General features: G+C 47.3%; 2 long non-coding RNA genes across 5 annotated transcripts; one reads left to right on the top strand and one right to left on the bottom strand.

The window, feature by feature from the left end:
• Nucleotides 1-272: 272 nt before the first annotated feature.
• On the bottom strand, nucleotides 273-7,511 carry LOC118968525 (uncharacterized). Of its 3 annotated transcripts, XR_012132797.1 has the most exons (6): nucleotides 7,303-7,511; nucleotides 4,562-4,763; nucleotides 2,661-2,885; nucleotides 1,868-2,039; nucleotides 1,084-1,311; nucleotides 273-881 (listed from the first exon to the last, which is right to left on the bottom strand). It is a non-coding gene; the product is annotated as an uncharacterized lncRNA (long non-coding RNA). The 3 variants fall into 3 exon arrangements; XR_012132798.1 differs by lacking the exon at nucleotides 4,562-4,763 and having other exon boundaries at nucleotides 275-881; XR_012132799.1 differs by lacking the exons at nucleotides 2,661-2,885; nucleotides 4,562-4,763 and having other exon boundaries at nucleotides 275-881.
• Nucleotides 7,512-7,644: 133 nt separating this feature from the next.
• LOC118968524 (uncharacterized) lies at nucleotides 7,645-22,067 on the top strand. Of its 2 annotated transcripts, XR_012132039.1 has the most exons (5): nucleotides 7,645-7,860; nucleotides 8,933-9,098; nucleotides 15,265-15,358; nucleotides 18,724-18,799; nucleotides 19,870-22,067. It is a non-coding gene; the product is annotated as an uncharacterized lncRNA (long non-coding RNA). The 2 variants fall into 2 exon arrangements; XR_012132040.1 differs by lacking the exon at nucleotides 18,724-18,799.
• Nucleotides 22,068-22,671: the final 604 nt, after the last annotated feature.

The raw sequence follows: 22,671 nt of genomic DNA, 5'->3' as shown, positions 1-22,671 counted from the left end.
TACTTTCCTCCTAATACACTACATACTTTACTTATATATTATATATATCATTTGCTTCCAAGAGAGGTTTTAAGCACCATGAGGACAGAGATGTTTGTCTGTTGTATTCAGTGCCCCAGAATCTAGTCCAGTGCCTGGTTCTTAGTAGAGGTCAGTAAGGGCTTATTGAATGAATGAATATGAGACAGACCAGGAGCTGTGGGCGATGGTGGAGGGAGGAAGAAGGCCTCAGTTAGGTTCCACAGGTATTACTACTACAGTTCAGTGCTGGCAGTACCTCTTGAAGAACACTGGAGCTAAGCCTTGAAGGAAGGATAAAATTTAATAATAATGATAGTAATAAATACATTATTGGGATAAACTCTAAGACTTGTGAAGCCTTAGGAACGATTTCTTCAAAATTCTTCTCTCGGGCAGGTGTGGGGTGAGCCCTGGGGACCCCAAGGTAGGGCCAGGACACTGGGATGGGGAGCAGGAATTTCAGTAACTGGGGTTTGAAATTGAGCCTGGGGCTGTGGGGCAGGGCATGGGCTCCTGGGATCTAGGTGCCACAGCACATTGTTAGGACCCTTCCATAAGCCACCCATGGTGGGCAATTCTCCCCATTTTTTCCTTGGCCCCAGTCACAAAGATGAAGATTGGTTTACACTGAGGGTTATGAATCGTGTCAGCCTGAAGTGGTTTCTCCTGGTCGTGTCTGTCCCGAAAGAGATTCTTTTACAGAGGAAGAAACAAAAGACACGCTGATCAGCAGTCGGTGGTGCCAGCCAGGCCGGGGTAAGTGTGTGTTGCCATGACAACTGTTCCTTGCAAACTAAGTAGAGTTTGAGTCTGTCAGATGCAGACACACTGTGTGCACTCTTCAACCTCAGCCTGAAACACTGAAACCACAGGTTTGGTGTCAGGATCCCAAGTAGAAAGCCACAGCGCCCCCTTCAGGAAAGGGAGGGCCTTAGGCATATCAACACTGCTGCTCAAAAACCTAGAATCCAGCCTTGGTTACCTCCCTCCATCGCTGCCACCCCTCCTGTCTGCTCTCACACCCTCACATCTGCACCACCTGCTTTTGCCAGATTCACTTACTCGTAATTCTCTATATGCACCGGGAAGGAGAACACTGCGTAGGCAAAGAAACAGAGGACTGAAACAGCATGGAATGTTCTGGAAACGGCAGCAAGTTCAGTTTGGACTGGAGTAGGTGGGGACATCAGAGGCAGGACTCGGGGGTCCTGCAGACACTGGGCTGGCGCCAACTCTCCCACTCGCCGGGTGGTGTTTCAGCAAGTTCCTGAACCAGCTTGCTTTCCTCATCTGTGAAGAGGAACAGTAATACCACCTTGCAAAGCAGAGGTGAGAGCTGTGTGAGGGTGAGCGTGTGACAGTGTCCAGCACAGAACTGGACAGTGGGTGCTCCAAACACAGCAGAGCTGGGGCAGTGGGGGCATCCTTATGCCCCACACCAGGGAGTTGGATTGCATTTGGTGGCTGGCGAGGAGCCAGGGAGAGATTTAAAGCTGGGGAAGTGTCAGTGCTGCTATTAACCTCATTTTACAGATGACAAAACTAAGGCACAGAGAGGCTAAGTAACCTGCTCAAGGCCACACAGTAGGTGGCAGAGCTGGATTTAAACCCAAGCTCTTAACCATTATAGTGGTTGATCTTCTTCCAGCTGGACAGAGAGGAAGAGGAAAGGCCTTCATGACTAAGATGATGTCAGGGGCTGTGGAAGAAAAATTGATTTATATCCAGAGAAGAACTGGGCTTGGTTTGGCTTTCAGCATAGTGTGGTTGGAAAACTGCTGAGAAGGGAAGAATTAAGTGATGGGCATACTCATCAACATGTCTTCTTTAACAAGGCTAGACCCACCGGCTCTCTCCACAGCCTGTGGCACCGCTCCTTATGCCAAATGCTCTGGCAGCGGCATATCTGAAGCCTGCCCACGCAGCAGGCCAACGGCACAGGCTCGCAGGACTTGGAAGCGGAAGAACTGGATTGTGGCAGCTGTTCCCAGTCCTCTGGTGTAGAGCAACAGGTAGATCTGGAACAGAGAGGTCCTGGAATTAGGACTCAAGTCTGCTCATAATTCACCCAACAGAGAAGCATGCACAAGAAGTCAAAAGAAACTCCTGAGTCAGGGACCCAGGCTGGAAGGCCAGAGTGTCCTCAGCAGCCACACATGACCACAGTAACCATCTATTAGTCAGGGTCTTCTGCACATAGGTCAGCCAAAGAGAATTCAGTACAGAATGTCCAACCCAGCATGGTCCCCACACAGCTGCATGGCTGACAAGCCTATGATGCCAGCCCTGGCTGCTCCCCCCTTAGGTCTGGGGTCCAGTGGGCGGAGTGGTGGTTTGAGGTGGTTTTACCAAAGGCCCCAAGCCAGGGCCATCCACTATCCCTCATCCGTCAAAGGAGGATCATACCATTGGCTCCAAGGACACTCCAAAAGACAGAGAAAGGGCAAGCGGAGCAACACTTTGGCCTCCCCTGTCCTCCAGCCCTCTACTCTTCCTGTAGGGTCCCTACTGGCCCAGCCAGCATGGAACAGGGGCTCAAGGAAGCCTGGGAAATGTAGTCCCTACAACTAGGACAGCACAGAGTGACACGAATACATGAGAGAGCAAACTGTGGTTGAGGGGCATGCCATTAACCCCACCTGGAATAGTCTTGGTTTATCTGGAATAATCTAATTTCAAACACGCTGTCCTGTTGTCCCCACAAACGATTGAAATTTCCCGGAAGTTTAAATATTTGTCCCTCTTATGCACCAAAATCAGATTTGTCTTCCTGATGCACAGCATTGCATGTTGTCATCGCTCAGTGGGACCTGACCCCAGAGTCTGGCTACAGTCATCATTGGAACAACATCTAACATTCTTCCCTGAATTATAAAAAAAAATCCATAGTAAAACAGTAATCAAATGTTATTTCCTTAACATAATAAAAAATACTCAACAAAATCATTATAACAATAGAGGTATTCTCATTAAATTCTGAATGGACTAAGAATCATAAATACTGAAAAAGAGACAAGAATTTGTTTGGTGACAATCTCCTACCTAGAAACAAAATCAACCAAAAAAATGCTTATAGAATTAGTAAGGTAATTCTATAAAATAACTGGCTGGAAAGTACTCAAAACTTAATGCTTTGCTTATGTATTAACAATAACCAGCTGGGAAATTAAAGGGGAGAAAGATGTGATTTGCAAAAATCAATGTGCAGTACTCTTTTAAAAAGGAAACTACAAAACCTCGGTGTGAGATGAAGAAAATGGGACTAAGGGAAGGCAGTCACATTCCTGAAGAGGAGACTCAGTGTAATAAAGCCACCATCACTTCCCAAAGAACAATGTGGTTACTACATTCACCCTTATTGTCGAGTCCCCTCTAATACCCCGTTTTGCAGCCACTGTCCATCAGTGTAGTAAGATACCGCAGAGTCACTATTTGCCTTCTCTGGGCTACACTGTCTTCCCCATGATACCCCCCACACCATGTGTGCCAATCATAATACCCCTGAATCCCCTTCTCCCTTCCTCCCCACCCACCCTCCCCTTTGGTAACCGCTAGTCCCTTCTTGGAGTCTGTGAGTCTGCTGCTGTTTTGTTCCTTCAGTTTTGCTTCATTGTTATACTCCACAAATGAGTGAAATCATTTGGTACTTGTCTTTCTCCACCTGGCTTATTTCACTGAGCATAATACCCTCCAGCTCCATCCATGTTGTTGCAAATGGTAGGATTTGTTTCCTTCTTATGGCTGAATAATATTCCATTGTGTATATGTACCACATCTTCTTTATCCATTCATCTACTGATGGACACTTAGGTTGATTCCATATCTTGGATATTGTAAATAGTGCTGCAGTAAACATAGGGGTGCCTATGTCTTTTTGAATCTGAGAATTTGTATTCTTTGGATAAATTCCTAGGAGTGGGATTCCTGGGTCAAATGATATTTCTATTTTTAGTTTTTTGAGGAACCTCCATATTGTTTTCCACAATAGTTGAACTAGCTTACATTCCCACCAGCAGTGTAGGGGGGTTCCCCTTTCTCTGCATCCTCGCCAGCATTTGTTGTTCCTAGTCTTTTCGATGTGGGCCATCCTAACTGGTATGAGGTGATATCTCATTGTGGTTTTAATTTGCATTTCCCTGATACTTAGTGATGTGGAGCATCTTTTCATGTGCCTGTTGGCCATCTGAATTTCTTCTCTGGAGAATTGTCTGTTCATATATCTTCCACCCATTTTTTAATTGGGTTATTTGCTTTTTGGTTGTTGAGCCGTGTGTCTCTCTTCTTTTTAATCAAGGTATCATTGATATACAATCTTATGAAGGTTTCACATGAGCAACATTGTGGTTACTACATTCACCCATATTATCAAGTCCCCTCCCACACCCTATTGCAGTCACTGTCCATCAGTGTAGTAAGATGCTATGGAATCTTCACTTCTCTTCTAAACTATTTGATTCTTGAAGCTATATTTGTGTGTAATTAAGGTGAAAATGAAAATAAAAGCCCACAGTGCCGCATTTTCCCATTTCTGGCCTCCCACCTGCCAGCTTTGGTTGCCTTATGGCCGCTGTCTCTGACAGTCAGTGGGTGCTGGTTCTTCAGTCTGTTCTGCTGACTGGCCTCCTGAGCACAGCGTCTCAGAGCCTGCAAGCTGCAGAAAGAGCTCCAGGTCCCCTGATCAGCCCAGGAGGGAAGACTGGACATCGGCTATTCCCTTTTCAGCCAGCAGGCTCCGGGAGAAACTGTTTCATCAGTAAAATGATTAGGACAAAATGGGAAGAGAAATCAGACCTTTAAGGAACAGTAACTCTGGAGTTTGGCACTAGCCATGTGGTTAGGTGAGGGTGCTGTGGTGTATTCTCAAAGCTGAGCCTTCACTGAGCTCGGCAAGTTCACCCCATTTCCCAGCCTAGAGACCATGCGCAAGGATCGGGCTGTTGGAACCTCCACTCCATCAGGTTCTTGTCTCAAACTCGGCCAGGAAGACCCACGTGCTTGTGAGGTCTGACATCAGCAAATGTATGTCAAAACCCAATCTCTGATGCAGAAAAATTCAAGTGCAACTTATTGGGAATTGGCCAACTAGTTCCCAGTGGTATTTACGAAGTCGCTGAGGAAGGGTGAGGCCAGCTTCAGTTTTTCACTATAAAAAACAAGAGGTTGACACATTTGCCCAGGTTTGCATTTTTAAACACTTCTGTGAGATTTCCCTCCTTCCCAGCCTGTTCTTTTTAAATCATTATAAGAGTAGTACAAGGATGGCTTTACCCACTCCTCCAGATTGACACCCCAAGATGAAATTAGGTTAATAGAAGTCAGTAAGCCTGTATCCATCAGAGTTCTCCAAATATATATACATGTGTATACATTTTATATATATATATGTATGTATGTATATATGTATATAAAGAGATTTATTTTAAGGAACTCGCTCATGTGATGGTGGAAGCTGGCAAGACTGTATTCCCTGGGGCAGCTAACAGGCTGGGAACTCAGGCAGAAGATGGTGCTGCGTCTGATCACCACTGTCACCCCCACCTCACGTCCAGTACAAGCTCCCTGCACTGGTGCAGGCCTACAGGGTTGTCAGCCATGCGAGGCACTGTCTGCAGACACCCCAGCACTCGCCCTCATGTGCTTCTGCCATTTGCTTTCAGCCCCACCTTCTGGCACCCCCACTGTCCCCAGGACTCAGGCTCTAACACCAGACTGCTCCCCTTCCCCACATGCACATAGCGACTCTGCCCCCACCAACCCAACTTTCTCCCAGGAATGGGCAGCACATTTTCTAAGGGGGCATTCTGAGAGGGGATCTGGACTGGAGGTCTATCAGGAAGTGAGTTGTCTCAATTTGGGTTCCTTCCAAAGCTGAGCTGAGGAAAAGTGCATCCAGCTAATTTTTCTGGGAGGTGATCTTCAGAAGCAGGGCTGAGAGAACACGAAGGAGATACAGAAAAAAAGAAAAGCCCACATGAGGGCGTGTTACCAAGGTTGCTGCTCAGGGCACCTGGTTCTGCTGGAACCTCTGAAAAGCACAGGGAACACCTCAGATCGCACCCAAAGCATGGGGGGCCGGAGCACCTATCTGTGAGCAGCAGTCACTGCTGGCTCGGGCCTGCTCTGGGCACTTGCCAGCTGAGCCTGTGGGGTCAGCTGTGGGGTCTGACAGGGCGCTGGGGGCACGACACGGGCAGACCAGAGCCCTGTGCTCAGGCGGAGCGCCTAAGGCAGGAGCCAAGTCTGAGCTTGGTGGGGAGCTCAGGGTCAGGCCAGCGGGCTGCAGGCGTCACTACACGGCTCCAGCCCTTTGAGGCATGTTTGAAGAAACACGCTGTTGAGCCTGACAAATGGCCTCCCATACCCAAAGGGAACCTGCATCAGATGCAATGGTGGCACGAAGGTTGGGGGGCCAGCAGCACAGATTCTGCACCAGCCTCTGGCCAACCCTTCTCCAGGAGGGTCCCACAGACGCTTACACACATAGAACAGCAGCAAGATAGAGGGAAACAATCTGTGATGGTTGCCTTGGTCTGGTTCTCTAATCCCAGGGCAGAGAATTTCTGCTCACTGGGCTGGATCTCAGGCAACACTCCTTCTTCCTAGTCCTCTAGGTTTCTGACCCGAGTAGCCCAGGAAGGCTGCTCCGTCTCTAACCCAGCCCTACTGTCTTCATTGCTCCGGACGAGAGGCAGCAGAACATGGTAATGAAACACAGGCTTTGCAGCCACAATTCCAGAGCCTGGGCTTGACTCTCAGCTCCACCGCTTAACTCGTCGTATGACCGTGGACACGTCTCCTGGCGCCTCACTTATGAAGAAGAGATAATCCTAGTGCCCAGCTCACTGGGCTCGGGGGAGGAATAAATGAGTTAATTCATGCAAAGCACTTACAGCAGTGTGCGTGCCTATCCAGGATCCGGTAAGTGCCCAACCTGTTAGTTATGATTATTGGTACTACCCCGTAACAGGATGAAAGAGAGACAGAGGGAAGGGGAGGGGAAACGGGGGCGGGAGGGGGAGGGGGAAGGCGGCGGAGGCGGCTCCATCAGGCACTGCTTCTGCTGCCTAGCAACACTGCCCACCACCAAGACTGGTCACAGTCCACATCTCAAAAAGCCTATCACTTCATCTCCTTGGAAAAGAAGAAGGTGGATAGGAGAAAGTCTAAGAACTGGCTCTTGGACCCCTCCACACCGAGAAGGGAATGGGCTCCTTCAGTGGTGTTCCAGGGGCTTAACCCAGGCCAGTGAGCATAAGGTTTGTTCTCAGTGTAGGTACAAACCACCTCTGGGATGACAGGATGAGAGGCAGCCGGGCTCAGGACTCCCCTGTGGCTGCCCCCACTTGCTAGGAAGTCAGGAGTGGGTGTGCCTGTGCCAGACTGGGCCCATCCGCAACATCTGCTCCCACACTGTGAAACAGAGCTGGCGAAGCAGGCAGAGAGAAGCCCGTTCTGCACATAGCCGCCAGGCAGCGTTTTTGTGAGAACACTTTACGTCGTGTACGGAGCATGAGCTCGTCCCAGTGGGGCCCTTTGTTACCTCATCAGGCATCACACCTGCCCCGCGATGCAGGTGCTCTGTGTCAGTGCGGCCTCCTCCTCCCCCGTGCTCTGGGCTTTGTGAGGAGGGATTCTCCTGAGGTGTGGCGGCCCCTTGCCCTACCCCTCTGCTTCCCACGAAGAATCAGGTCATCTGACCGGCGAGCGTGGTCCCTCTGCCTCCCCTTCCCATTGGGGGCCAGCAGACCAGAGGGGATGTTTTTCCCGCTCTGGCCCTCCGTGCCAGAAGTTCCGGTGGGCAGGCAGCCTGAGAGAGACCTTGGATGTCCAGCCTGGCCGGTGAGGCCATCACCAAGTATCCTGATTCTGGGGCTTGATATTAGCACCCCGTGGCCCACAGACCAAGAGCCAGGCCTTGTAAACATGGTGCATACCAAGATCTAGTTCTGCCCACAGAACACTGCTGACATCAAATGTGTGGGTTCTTCCAACTCTCCGGATTCCAGCTGGTGTCCTACAACTCAGTTCAATTCTGACACTAACTGCTAGGAGTTAGCAAAGACCCCACAGGCTAAGGACTGAGTCCTGCAAGTTGGCCCCCAATTCAGACGCCAGTCTCAGGTCCCAGGTTGCCTCTGTACTTCTGACTGTTTCTAAAATCAGGGGGTTCCCATATTCCCATAACCCTTCTCATTAGGCTTAATACTTTACTAGAATAGCTCATAGAACTCAGAAAAGTGCTTTACTTATATTTACCAGTTTATTACAAAGAATACAACTCAGGAGCCCCCAAATGCAAATGAAAGAGCTGCCTAGGGCAAGAAACATAGGTGTAGGGAGGGTTGGTAGGGGCCCCCATGCCCTCTCCAGGCACTTCAGTGTAGTCACCAACCCAGAAGCTTCCAGATCTTGCTGTTTAAAGGTTTTTAGGGAAGTTTCATTATGTAGGCTTTATTGATTAAGTCACTGGCCATCGGTAATTGATTCAATTTCCAGCCCTTGTCTTCTTATCTTCCCACAGGCAAGGGTGAGGGGTGAAAGTTCCAACCCTCTAATCATTTCTTGGTCTTTCTGGTAATAAGCTCCCAGCCTGAAGTTGGCTAGGGGCCCAGCCACCAGTCATCTCCTTACCAGACAAAGGGTGGAGGAAGGGGCCGGAGCCAAGGAATACAGGAGGCCTCTAGAAGGTGGGAAAGAGAAGGAAACACACTTCCCCTTGAGGCCAGAGGGAAGGCAGCCCTGCCAACATCTTGATTTTAGCCACATAAAACTCGTTTTAGACTCTGACCTCCAGAACCAGCAGATAATAACTTTGTGTTGTTTTAAGCCACCACATTTGTCATAATTTATTCCAACAGCAATAGGAAATGAATATACTCACCATCAATTTTTGTTTGTTTTTTATTTACAGTTTATCTGTTGAAGAACTTTGGCCATGTCACCTGTAAAGTTTCCAAAGTCAGGTTTTTGCTGGCTATGAACTTATGGTGGAATTCAGTATTTTCCTCCATCTTCTGTTTCTCTTGAAGATTGACAGCTGAATCCAGCAGCTTGATTCCATTCCTTTGCCCAAAACTGTAAGTAATGTCCTGTTTGTTTTGGAGGTATGTGGCTTTTGTTCTATTTCAATTTAGCAGCTGTTCATGATCAATGTTCAGATCCATTAATTCATTTGGAGTTGCAAACTGGCAGTATTCTAATTCTACAGCTTAAATAATTTTTATTAGCTGTAAGAATAATTTACAAGCAGATCCATCCCTTCGTCTATTATTTGGTCTTTAGTGGTACTGTTCATAGGAAAGATGGGGCAAATGCTTAAATCTTTGCTTTTGTTTACTCAGTTTTCAAGATAATGAATTGGTTGCCTGTCATCCTCAGGTGATCCATTTGTTTCTACTTAAAAAGCATTATGAATTGATGGACTTAAAAATATTTAATGCATTTCAATCCACTGAAATCTCACTTTATGAAGTCTGAAATTGTCCTGTTTTTGATCAGTGGGAACTCCTGAGTCATTTTGACATAACTTTAGTTGTCTTTGGTAGTTCTTTGCTATTTGGTATCTCAAGATGTTCCAGATTCTTCTAGTACACGTCCTACCTCCAATCCAGAATCAGCCAGTTCTCCTAGAATCTTTGCTTTCTTTTAATGGAGAAAAATATTTTAAGACTACAGTCTAGAGGCTCTGGGTGACTGTTGCATTCTGGTTGGTCATTATTCCAAATTGTTGTCAATGAGTATATATATATATATATATATATGTACTTTTTGTTCATACACATATGTGAAATTTTATATATTTATAAATCTGTATCTATTTATGGACGTAAGTACCCATGTCTCTAGCCATTGTCTATCTACCTGTGTTCATTCAGAATTTTCAATTGAAATTGAGAACAACAAGATTTTTACTTAACTGCTTCTCTTTCATCTGTATCTTCTGTCTTCCACACTGAGATCCTGGTTCTCTGTGATACAGGGAATGATTGAATTAAGATTTTTTATTTGATTTATCCCACACCACACACACTATAATCTTAGAACAACAATACCAATATTCCACATTAGTTATAATTATTGAAAACATTTTAAAAACTTGCCTGCATATGCTATGTCCATTCTCACTTTGTTAGGGTAGTACCATATTTATATTGTCAGATCCTATAGTCATCACATATGTAGTGTCTCCTTTTTAACCCTCACTAATGTTAGTTTTATAACTCACTATATATATAATCCTTATGTGGATGTTGGCAGACATTTAGTTGTCTGGAGCTCATTCTGCAGTAGATTCTTAGGAAGAGCTCAAGGGAACACTGTCTCCTGAGTTCTTGCATGCTTTCAAGAATGTGTGCCTCTTTATACTTTATTTAAGTATTTTGAAAATACTTCAAAGTATTTTTGCCCTATGTAAAATCTGTGGTTCTCATCTTTCTCTGGATACTACAAATACATTCCTCTTGTGGCATAAAGCATTGCTATTGAAAAGTCTTACAATAACCTAATACTCTTTATAAGTCACTTTCTCCATTTTCTCTAGATACTCAAGGTTTATTTTTTCCTTTTTCTTAACATCCTGTAATTTTACTAGAATCACCTTTGGTATTGATTTTTGTGGGTCAGTATTCCCAGGTGCAATGTGTTCTCTTTTAAAATGTGGTTTTAAATCTTTGTTATTTCAGAAACATTTTCTTAAATTATAGTTTTTAGTATTGATTCTGATCCCTTGTTTTGATTTCCTTCTTTAGGGACCCCTGTTGTTCATGTGTTGGATCCTCTTTGTCTATCTTCAACACTTTTCATACTCTCATTCACACTTTTACCTTTTTCTTTACCCTTTTTGGGTTTTAAAAATTCTCCTTTTAATTTCTGTCTTTCTTGTCATTTATCTGTTGCATTTGTTTGGTCTGTGTTTCTTCTAGTTTCTCTTCATTTCTAAGATGTTTTTCTTCTGTTTCTAGTTCCTTTTTATTTCTGCAACTCAATTTCTAATTTTGACTTATGTTGTTCTTTTTCATCTTGTGTCATTTTCTTAACATCTTTTTTTGAAATACCTTCTAAGATAGCCCACAAGAGTCTAACCACCAGGCATATGTGCCATGTATAATCTTTTTCCCTCCAGTGTGGGCAGGACCTGTGAATATTAGGGATGTTACTTCCATTAGTAAGTTACATTATATGGTGAAGGTGAGGGGATTTTTCAGATGTAATTAAGATCCTAATCATCTGGCTTTAAGTTAAGATAGATCATCCTAGGTGGACCTAATCAGGAGATTCATTAAAATTAGAATTTAGAGGTCAGAGACAGGAAAGTCAAAAAGATTCAAAGCAGCTGAGATACTCTCCTATTGGCCTTGTAAAAGCAAACTGCCATGTGTGGCAAGAGCCACAGAGCTGGGAACAATAGGCAGCTAGCTTCCAGGAGTTGAAGGTTTTAGTTCTATAGGGAATTGAATTGTGCCAACAACCAGTGAGCTTAGAAAAGGACCTTGACCCTCAGATAAAATCATAGCCCTAGCCCACACCTTGATCTCAGCCTCAGGAGACCCTGTGCAGAAGGCTTGTTAACCTATGTTTAGACTTTTGGCCCATAAAAACTGCAAGATAATAAGTACATTTCAAGCTGCTAAGTTTGTAGCAATGTGTTATGCAGCAATAAATAACGAATGCAGACAGCAGTTTTTCCCTGTTTGGGGAGCATGTCTTTCCAGAGTACTTTCATTGTTTGGATGTTATTCTAATCCTTTTTCAAGGTAGTAACTTTGTATGAGGTTTGACCTTGATATTTTTTTGCTGTTGATTTTTATGTAAGTTAGCTTTCCTGTACTTTTATAGGAAGGCTTGGTTCTAACAGGTTTTTTTCTTTTTAACTGAGAGATCCTTCTGTGTTTTCATGTAACAGCTTGCTTGATGCATTTATTGGCTTCGTTCTCAATTATCTGGACGTTCTCTTTTCCTCACTTCTGTTATTCCTGTTCTTCTCAATCTTGATTTTACTCCAAGAAATTTCTCCTTAGTATGTGGGGCCCTATCCAGGAAGGGAGCCCTGGTGGCCAGTTTATAAGATTGGACCAGTCCAGTCCTTTGAGGTTTTACTGCAGGACCCCACTTTCTCCCTTTCTATTTAAATAGGCCAACTCTTTCCTAGGTTCAGTCACTGTCCACTAATTGGTCTGCTGGCTTCTACCTGTTGTCTTTTAGATGCCCCAGCACCTCCCTAGGTTCTCCATATGGATGCTAATACCATGTAGGTCTTATGGCTGTAGTGGTTTATCCTTCCTGCTGTATTTTGGAGTTGATGGAGATGCCTGGACACCTATGTCATACAAATGTTGTGTATGAGCTTTTGTTTTTTCTGTCTAATCATTCTGTCTGGTTTTATCTGGGGAATTGGGAAGATCCAAAGCCTTCACTGCTACTGCTACTATGCTCTCCCAGGAACTCTCCTGCCATCTCTTTTTCATGGCCTGAGAAAACTTAATCCCCAGAGTGGTCAACTAATTTGCTTTAAGTCACACAGTTAATGAGTGGAGAAGCCAGCATTTGTACCTGGTTCTGATTTCAGAGCCCTTATTTTTTTTCCCAGTACCTTTTGTTTAAAAACCACTTTACTATAGCAATTCCCAGCTTTAAAACTGAACTTGGTTTACCATGACCTAAAACAGCCAGTCCAAAGGCTTGCAATGGTCGTGGCTCTACCTTGCCTGGAAGCCTCATTACCTTTCTCTGAAGCACACCCCTGTTCTGGCCCAAAAAGCCATGTCCATGATCTATTGCTCTTTAAATCATCCTTTACCACTTCAAAGTACAAATCAAGTCCCCCTCTAATTAGTTACTATTAACACTAGTAATTGTTGGTTTTTTCATGTTTTGGTGGGGCTGGAAAGTGGGCGTTTTGAGGCATTAATCTAGGCTTTTCTATACTTTTCTGTGTTAGTTTATAACATAGTACCCTGAACTGGGTGGCTTAAAATAGCAGCAATTTATTGTCTCATAGTTGTAAAGCCTAGAAGTCTAAAATCAGCATGTTGTCAACGGAGCTCTGCTCCCTCTGAAACCTGTAGGGAACCCCCCCCACACCCCGCTCTTGCCTCTTCTCACCTTCTGGGGCTCCGCTGGCATCTTGGGCATTGCTTGGCTTGTAGACCCTTCCCGCAGTCTTCCATCTTCACATGGCACCCCCTGTTTTCACGTGGCCATCTTCTTATCAGGACACCAGTCATAGTGGGCCAGGGGTCCACTGTTCTCCAGGATGACCTCATCTTAACTAACTACATCTGCGATGACCCTTCTTCCATTTAAGCAGGTACTCTTTTTACTTTTTGATTCTGGGAGGAATGGGAAAGAACAGAAAGAGCTATGGTTATGGCGTGGTCTCAAATATATCCAGAACCTGCTTCTGTGCTGGTCCTCTGAAATCGCATCCACTCATCAAACAATCAATAATAGGTAAAAATGCCTTTCCAAGTGTAAGGCCTGAGCTAGGAGCTGCAGGCGATCTAGAGATGTGTCACCTTTCACTGAGCCTAGGACACAGTTGACTGTATGGCTCATCATTGTTTTATTTACTGCCAAAAAAGAAACACACAGGCAGTTAAACTGTGACATGTATCGATTTTAAGATGTATCCTAATTTCAGAGTTGTTCAAATGCCAGAAGAGGTGTGTCTTAGAACTGATGAAACACTGAAGTACCACGTGTCCTTCAGAGCTTAAAGAGCTATAGTCTCACTGGGGGGAAAGCATACTGTGCACACATGCACACACACGCGCACCTGGCACGCGCACACAGGCACGTGCACACACACTAACACCTGGAGGCAGTGCTGCATCAGCTGTGAAAGGAGCTGAAGGGGTTTCAGTGCTTTCAGAGCTGAGACTGGAAGTGGTTGTCATCAGTTGGACCTGGAGGTGCAGATTGGACCAGTGTCATCCAGGTGGGCTTGGGGCACGGGGCGGCCACTGAGAGGAGAGGAGGACTGCAAACACAGGTGTTTGAAAGCAGGTGTGTAAAACGTAGACAGGTGCCCACAATGGAGAAACAGGAAATGCTGAAGTAGGAAAGGTGATCTTATTTCCAGATTAGGGTCATCCCTAAGGAGTTTGGATTTTACTCTTTAAGCAATGGGGAGCCATAGAAGGTTTCAGAGCAAGAGAGGAGCACACCAAGCAGTGTTTTGAGGATACTAATCTGGTGATAACAGGCAGAATATATGAAAGGAATAGACTGTAGGTAGGGGACCTGTTTAAGAGAGTGTCAGAAGCCCAGTAAGCAGCAAAGAGCAGATTTGTGTATGAAATGAAAAGGAAGGGACACAGGGAGACTTGTACAGAAAGACTCACACGCAGGACTTGTGCAGAAAGAGGGATGCACCAAAACTATACCCCAGTGTTTGACTGTGGACAGCTGAAGAGGCATTGCCAGGTTGAGGGGCTCCTGAGGCCCTGTTTGTCCCCACAAGCCTTGATCAATACAAAAGAAAGCCCCGCACTCACCAGGTGACGAGGTGCCCACAGCCACTCCTGGCTGCAACCCGTTACGGCTCCTGGAGTTTTCTGTAACAGTGGTTTTAGAGGTACTGACATTTTTGGTGATACTCTTCTGGGAATGAAAAGTGATTATAATTACCTGAGACATTTCACAAACAGTCTCGTTTGGCTTTGCAACCTCCCTGTGTGGTAAAGCAAAGGCAAGTTTTATTCTACATCGAAAAACCAAATGACCTTTATAACAACCACATAAACCAGAAGCAAACCTGGGAATAAATCCAAGGCTTCCTGATTCAACATTTGTATCTACACATGTGTGTTTGCTCTAGACCCGGCCACCTTCAATAAAGTGGAACAGAGTACTGTGTAATCACGAGGCACCCTGTAAAGCCCAGGTAGGGACCCAGGAGAGATGGCTTTCTCACAGGTGGGGAATGACCCTTGCTGAGACACCCTGCCCCATGCCTAAGGCTGGGCAAGGTGTGGGCTGGGTGCGCCACGGGCGGCCGGCCTCCAGACATGGCAGTGATGCCTGACTGGGTACAGCCCCAGGTTGGACCCTGTGGTTTTTGGAGGCTTCCAGAAGAAGCACTTCTTCAAGTCAAGGTCCAGGGAAAACATTGTACAGGTAGAGTTTTCTGCTTGTTCTTTAAAGAGCAAGTCCAGTTCCATAGCATCTTGTTAGTGCCAGAGTTAGTGATGGACTTTGTCCATCAGTGAACAAATATATGTTGAGAAACTTTCTATCTTCTAGAGCCCAGGCCGTGGTTGAGGAGGCAGAGATGCCATAGAAACAAAGCTGAGTCTGTCCTTATGAAGCACGTTCCAGTAGAGGGCAAGCAACTGAGGTGAGTAATGAGTAAAGACAGTTCCAGACGCAGCCAGGGGCTATGCAGAGGACAGAGCCGCAATGCGGCACAGAGGGGCTGCTTCCCCACGAGGGCAGGCAGGGCCTCCCTGAAGGCACCTGAGCGATGAAGCGGAGGGAGCCAGCAGCCACCCACGGGAAGCTTTCAGAGCAAAGCAAAGACCAAATACCCAGGCTCCTAGGTTGGAACTAGCTTAGCCTGGTCAGGGGACAGAGAAGATGAGTATGGGGGGGGCAGGATGGCAGTCCACGGTGGCCTGGCATCCGTCATAAAGAGAGCATGGCAGCATCAGGAGTGGCCAAGTCAGTTTTCTCTGTAATGCGACCACCCCAGCAGCTGTATGTGGGTGCCCTGTCTGGGAAGGGTAAGAGCCAAAGCTGGGACAGAGGAAGTGGTCCAGGGACGAGAGGATGGTCCAGGAGAGAGAGAACGGTCAGGCGGGGACTGATGGTCCAGGTTAGGGATAATGGTCCAGGGAATGGATGACCATCTAGCAAGGGATGATGTTCCACACAAAGGATCATGGTTCACCTGAGGGCTGATGTGACCTGGATTAAAGTTTTAGCCTTAAAGCTTTAGAGCTATGATAGGACAGGAGAGAATTCGGTTAAGTTTTGGCTGAGGAATTGCTTTGTTTCGATTTACTGAGTAGGAAGAAGACGTGTGAGGAGCAGGCTGAGGGGCATTCAGTAGTTCTCTCGGCTATGTTAAGTTCAAGATGCCTTTTGACACCCAACCGGGGACTGCAAGCAGAAGGTCAGGTAGTCCTGTGTGGCACTCAGGTGTCAGGTTTGGACTGGAGTTGGGTATTTCAGAATCATCAGTGCAGAGATGGTAGATGAAGTCATGGGACTGGCTCAGGTTACTGCATTACTTTCCTGTAGCGGCCTTAACAGAGCGCCACTGACTGGATGGCTTAAACAACAGAACTGTATTCACTCACGGTCTGGAGGCCAGAAAACTGAAATCCAGGTGACATAGGGCCATGTCCCCTCTGCAAGTGCCAGGGACAGTCCTTCCCTGCCTTTTCCAGCTTCTGGTCAGTCTTAGGTGTCACTGGCATTCCTGGGCTTGTGGCTGCATCCCTCCTACTTTCTGCCTCTGTCGCCAAATGAACATTCCCCTGGTGGTCGTCTGTGTCCAAATCTCCGACTCTCTATAAGGATGCCAGCCATTGGATTAGAGCCATTGATTAGAGCCCTACTTCAGTATGACCTCATCCTAACTTGATTGCGTCTGCAAAGATCCTATTACAAATAAGACCACATTGACAGCTTCTGGGTGGACATGAATTCTGTGCGGACTCCCTTTAGCCCAGTGCAGTGACCGAGGGAGAGAGCGTAGGTAGAGAAGAATCCTAATGAATACAGAACTTCCCGTCCCAATGGTAAGGGGACAAAGAGAGAGGGGAAAAGACAGGGGAGGCCCAGGGCTCATGAGTCGAGAGAGGCGTTGTCCTCCTGGAGTGACCAACCATGCCACACACTGCAGAGGGATCGGGGACAGAAGGGTCTTTTGGCTTTGGAATTGTGGAAATAATGGGCCAGTTTAAAAAGACTCTTTCCAGCAAAATGGTAGGACAAAAGCATATGAGATCCGGTTGAAGACGGAGTGCGGACAGTGAAAAAAAGAGCAGGCAGAGACATCTTTTTCTATGAGGGCTGGAAGTGGAGCACAGAGTGGGGTCCGGGCGGTTGAAAAGAGGTGTGAGCTTGCAGCACGCCTGTGTGAAGAGGGCAGGCAGCAGAGCCCAGCGGGGGGCGCCATCGGGTCCGTGGGTGCGTGAGGGACTGGCATTCAGTCCACTTAGGGAGGGGTGGCTTCAGACAGGAGCAGGGACGGGCCAGTGATTGTAAGGCAGGGGCCGCATTTCTGGGCACACGTGCACGGACAGGCATGGGACTGGTGATGGGAAGATGAGTTCTCATGGGACGGCACACATTTCATGGGCCGGTTTTGGAGAGAGCCGGGAAGCAGGGAAGGGATGGCAGGCTGTGAGGTGAAGAGGGGAGAGGGAAGTGGGTACACCAGCGCCCCGGAAGGCGGCTGAACGCCCGCGGCGTGCACGCGGGAGGAGGGGCTCTGCCATCCCTCCCGCCCTGTCCAGCAGCCTGGGCAGGTGGAGGGTGCGGGGTGTCTGGGTTTGATCGTAGCTGGAGTCCTGCCAGAGGGGAAAAGGAGAACAGGAGGTTTGGGGATCCAGAAGGCTTGGCGAGGCGGGAAGGAGGAGTCGGGGGCTGCTGGGAAGTGTAAGCCCCGGGCTGTGGGGTAGGTCTGGCTGGGGAGGAGAGGGGGTGTCGGGAGCACAGGCAGGGGCTGTGGGGGGGCGGTGTGGGCCGCAGTGAGGTTTCCCGTGCGGGGCAGCGCTGGCTGTGACAGAGGCTAGTGTACGGCTGGGAGCGTGTGGGGCCCAGGAGGCAAGGCTGCCGGAGGCGTGAGTGTGGAGGCCAGTGGATTGTGTTCGTGCCAACAAAAATATGGCTTATTTGATCCCCCGCCAGTTTGCCCACCACCAACCCCAAATGATGGGAAATAAAAGGCAATGGAAAGAAAGCCAGCATTCACTGTCAGGACGTGAGGGGCCAGGAACTCAGAAAGGGGATCTGTAGGGAAAGGAGCCCGAGGCGAGGCCCAGAAACCTAGCGGAGAGCCCTGCACAGAGGCACAGCGGACCCGCCAGCAGCCTCAGACCCGGGGCACACACAGCCAGAGGGCCGGGCTGGCCGCCGTGGGCCCGGGGCCCCTGAGCTCACTTGGAAGAAGGGCCAGCTGGCGTAGACCAGCCCTCCCAAAGCTGAAGTGCCATCCGAGGTGGGACTGAGACCAGGGATGAAGGAGTCAGACATTACCTGGAGAAAATGGTTAACAGAAACATGGGTCCCAATAACCCACTAAGTGTCAAAATAAAACCAGTGAGGATTTGCTCCCAATTTAAAGTTTCTAAGGTCTGCTAACTCTTAATTTTACAGCTGGAGGAGATTTTCTCTGGGTTTATTTGATCGTTAAGTTTGCAACCTAAAAACGCTGTGCTTGTACTCACTGGGTCAGATTTCCTCAGGTGAATCAAACCTTCTCCAAGGGGTGGATTTGTTAAATATTGAACAATAAAGTATTTGTAGAAAGTAGAGGTGAAAGTGACAGACGTGTTTGTCTTGGCAAAGGGGAGTCGCCCGTCACAATTCTATTCCCTTGCCTCCGGGTGACTCTGTCCTTGGGTTTCTTTCCATTGTAATCTTAGGCTTTCCTTGCTGAAGAGCTTAATTCAATGTCTTTTTTTGTTGTTGTTTTTCGGTATTTTTCTCTTTTTTTGCTATTTCTGTGCAATTTCCCAACATATTCCTCAGGTAATAATGGCTACTGAGAAAGAGGAGAAATCGGTGTTTATAGGGTCACAAGGATTGGAAACCCCAGGAAAACACGGTAAGAACCCTTGTGGCCCCATTTTGCAAACCAAGAGACACAGAGATGTCATGGGATTTGCTCTACAAGCTTGGGAAACACAGAGCCGGGAGTCAGACCCGTGTGTGGGCCTCGGGGCCCAGGCCCCTTGCTGTGCAGCTGGCTGCCTCATCCCTGAGCGGGGTGGCACGTGCTGGCACCTTCATCAGCACCCTTGGGAGGAATTAGGAACATTGTGCTTGTCTCCGGCCTTCACATTGGGACTTGTCATTCTCTCCTTTTCTTGTCCAGCAAATATTTATTGAGGACTACTCGGCGCTGGGAACTAGGCTTAGGATTAAGGACCTCGAGGAGGTACTGGTCTAGGGGAGAGGCAGATGGTCAGCAAGTAATGACAGTGCAGTGTGCGCAGAAAGGCCTGTGCTCTGCAGCACCACACCGAGGGCGTCAGGGACAGCGCGGGAAACGTCCGCAGGCCAGACCGGAGAGCCCACTGTCATGCCGGGTGACAGACTGCTAATGGGCCACTCAGAATAACATTTCTGGAGGCATTAAAAGATGTTCACGGTGCTCCGTGGGTGAGAAAGGCAGGCCGTAAAAAGGAACCTAGGGGCTGACAGTAGTTGGTGATGCACCGAAATCCTGTGGGTGGTGACGGAATGTGCTGCTCATCTTCTGCTTGCCCCCCTGCACCTGCTGCACCTTTCTCCGCCTGCTCTGTGCCCTGGAGGCTGACCTGTGTGGGCCCCTTGACCTCTGGCTTCTGGTCAGAGGACCAGTGATTGGATGGAGGGAGGGGAATACAGAGGGAATGTGCCCCTCCAGCTCTTTCCTGTCCAGGTCCCTCCCCAGCGCTCCAGCCCTGAGGGCTCTGGGACCACTGTCCTGTGCGGTTTGGGCCTAGGGAGTCAGGGGCCTCACTGCCATCAGCTCCAGGGCTCTGCCCCATGTCCGGGAGCCTCCCGTCAGCCTGCCTGCACCCTTGTAAATGGGCCCCTGATTAATCTGTCCTCAAATGCCCTCCACTGTGGGTGCCAACTGGTATGTGGGATTGCCAATCATTTTTCTTGTCCTCTCCTGTGTTTTAACAGGCACCTTCTGGGGCATCTGGCCAAATCATAACTCCTCACTTTCTCTGAGAACCATTTCCAAAACTACAAGGGTGGAACCATACCTGACGGGGCCAGACTGCAGACCAAAGACCATCTGCTTTACCCGGAATGCCCAGTCAGGGCTGAGAAAGCCTGGCCAGTCTTGGTGGGAGACAGCCTGTGGACAAAGAACCAAAGGTTAAAGAGGAGGACAGGAGATGGCTCTGGGCCCTAAAGTCCTTGCAGACCCCAGTTCTAGCCACTTCCCAAGAAAGACCTGGCATGAAGTCTGCCTAGGGGGTCCTTGACAACCCAGCACAATAGCCTGATTAGCCCAAGTTCAGCTGGAATTAATTTCTGGTACTTGCAGTCGAGTGACCCCTGAGTAATGCAATCATGAATTATTCTCACAATTAGAAAATAACTACAAAAGATATATTTTTACTTTTTATAACTCTTTATTTAGAAGTAATCGTAGTCACAGGAAGTAGCAAAAATAGCAGAGTCTCCTGTGCTCTTCACCCAGCACCCGCCACAGTGAATCCGCCATAGTTGTAGGACAGGAAATTCACACCGCTGCAGGACTGTAAACTAGACCACAGACACATTCGATTCTCACCACTGTAAAAGCTACATTCGTGTGTGTGTATGTGTGCAGTTCTGTGCAATTATAGCCCAAGAGTAGATTCATATATTTACCACCACGGTCAAGATATAAAACTGTCCCAATATCAACAAAGAATTCCTTTAAGCCGCCTTTTTTTTTGCAGTCACTCCCCACTCCTGGAAACACTCATCTCTTCTCTGTGTCTGTACTATTTTTTGAGCATGTGCCTAATGGAATTATACAGCATGCAAGCTTTAGAGATTGACCTTTTTTCCACTAAGCATAATGCCCCTGAGATCCCACCAACTTGTTGCATATACAGACCAATAGTCCAATCCTTCTTCTCACTGCTGAGTAATATTCCATTATGTTAATGTTCCTGAGTTTGCTCAACCACTCACCTATGAAAGGACATTCGGGTTCTTTCCAGGATTTTGTTATTATGAGTTAAGCTGCTATGAACCTTCATGTATAGGTTTTTGTGTGAACATAAATTTTAATATCTCAAGGGTGAATGCCTCAGAATGACTGCTGGGTCTCATGATAAGTGCATGTTCAGTTTTGTAAGAAACTGCCTAGTATTTTCCAGACTGGCCCTTCTGCATAGGCAAGTTTTTACACCCATTTTGCATTCCCACCAATAATGTACGAGAGATCCAGTTTCTCCTTCCTGTTCTCCTGTGTAGGCCTTCTTGGGGGTTACTTGAATGTTTTTAGAATTCCATTTCATCTCTAGTGCTTTCAAAGATTGAAAGCCAGCCAAGTGGAGATGCAGAACAAGTCCAGGCAGTCAGGCGTGGCGGCCTGGAGAGCGGGATGGGGCGCGGGTGTTGGTATGCACACCGGAGCCCTCGGCGACTAATGGTGTTAAAATCATGGGAAAGATGACACCCCCTAAGGAGAGAGAGGAAGGCTCAGATGGGCCCTGAGTGACCCAAGGAGTCATGTCAGGGAGCCAAGGAAGGTGGCCAGCAAAGGAGCCTGCAAAAGGAGCCCTTCAGCACTTCATCAAAGACAGACTGAGAGTTTTTCAACCAGATTAAAGTCATAGCGCAGACCTACTGTTCTGCCTTCTGCTTTATGGCTTGCTCTATTGAGGCTATTCTTCCTTGTCATCAGATTTGCTTTTGCAACACAGTTTTTAGTAATTCTATCGTTTTTCATTGTATGGCTATATCATGACTTAGGTCTTTGAAAAATTTCTCCTAGAACCTTGTCCAGGATCAAAATCAAAGGTATCGGCCCACATTTTGTGGAAATGCCTTCCACCTTTTGGAACTCAGGACTATGATCGCTTCTCCTCAGTCCTGCTCTTCTGCTGTTTCCCACATTCTTTAAAGAACACCGTACACTCCCGATGTCTTCTATATACTTTCCTAGTCCTCTGGAATACAGTCTTCAAATCTATGGGCTTCTCAGTAAGTCAACATTGACAGGTAGTGACTCTGAAGCATCTTACTACACTGATGGACAGCGACTGCAGTGGGGTGGGGGTGGGGGACTTGATAATATGGGTAAATGTAACCACAGTGTGGCTCACGTGAAACCTTCATAAGATTGTACATCAATGATACCTTAATAAAAAAATAAATAAAACTCAATGTTGGTTGAGCCTATTTCTGCACTAGATCCGTGTTATCTATCAACCCTCACAAATTCTTGTGCAATCTTCCAAACAACCTCTGTGCCGGCTTCTATCTTTTCCTTTAGGGATGTGGATGCAGTCTCAGAGGGCGGGGATGGTTTGCTACCATGAAAGCAATTGGGCAGGTTGTGCCCCACGTCTTTCGACTCCAAGTCTAAGGTGTCAGGCAGCCTCCCTCTGGTTGCCGTCGGTTCTGCCCTTCATGGCTTGAAGACCATGACCCCCGCCACAGAACAGAAGCCAAAACAGAGTTCAGCAGTTCTGTGTTTTCATCTGTTAAATTCTGTCATCTGTCCCCGGCAGGGGGCCTCTTCCTTGTGGCTGTTTCTCTGAGAGAAACTAAAATCTATTTGGCAAGTTGATCCAGCATCATTTGTCAGCCTTACTGCAGGGTGGCTGTTAGCTCTCTTGACACTGGTTTCACCTCTGCTCCTCTTTCATCATGTCCCATGACCAGTCTAGCAGTAGTTGAGAATGTGGGTTTGAAGTTAGGTGGACCCAAGTTTGAATCTTGCATCTAGCAGTACACCAGCTCTCACTGGCCCCTGAG

The sequence above is a fragment of the Manis javanica genome, chromosome 6 (genome assembly GCF_040802235.1).
Source record: "Manis javanica isolate MJ-LG chromosome 6, MJ_LKY, whole genome shotgun sequence".
Taxonomy (NCBI): Eukaryota; Metazoa; Chordata; class Mammalia; order Pholidota; family Manidae; genus Manis; species Manis javanica.
The sequence above is the reverse complement of the archived record's forward strand: the minus strand, read 5'-3'. Positions and strand labels throughout refer to the sequence as shown.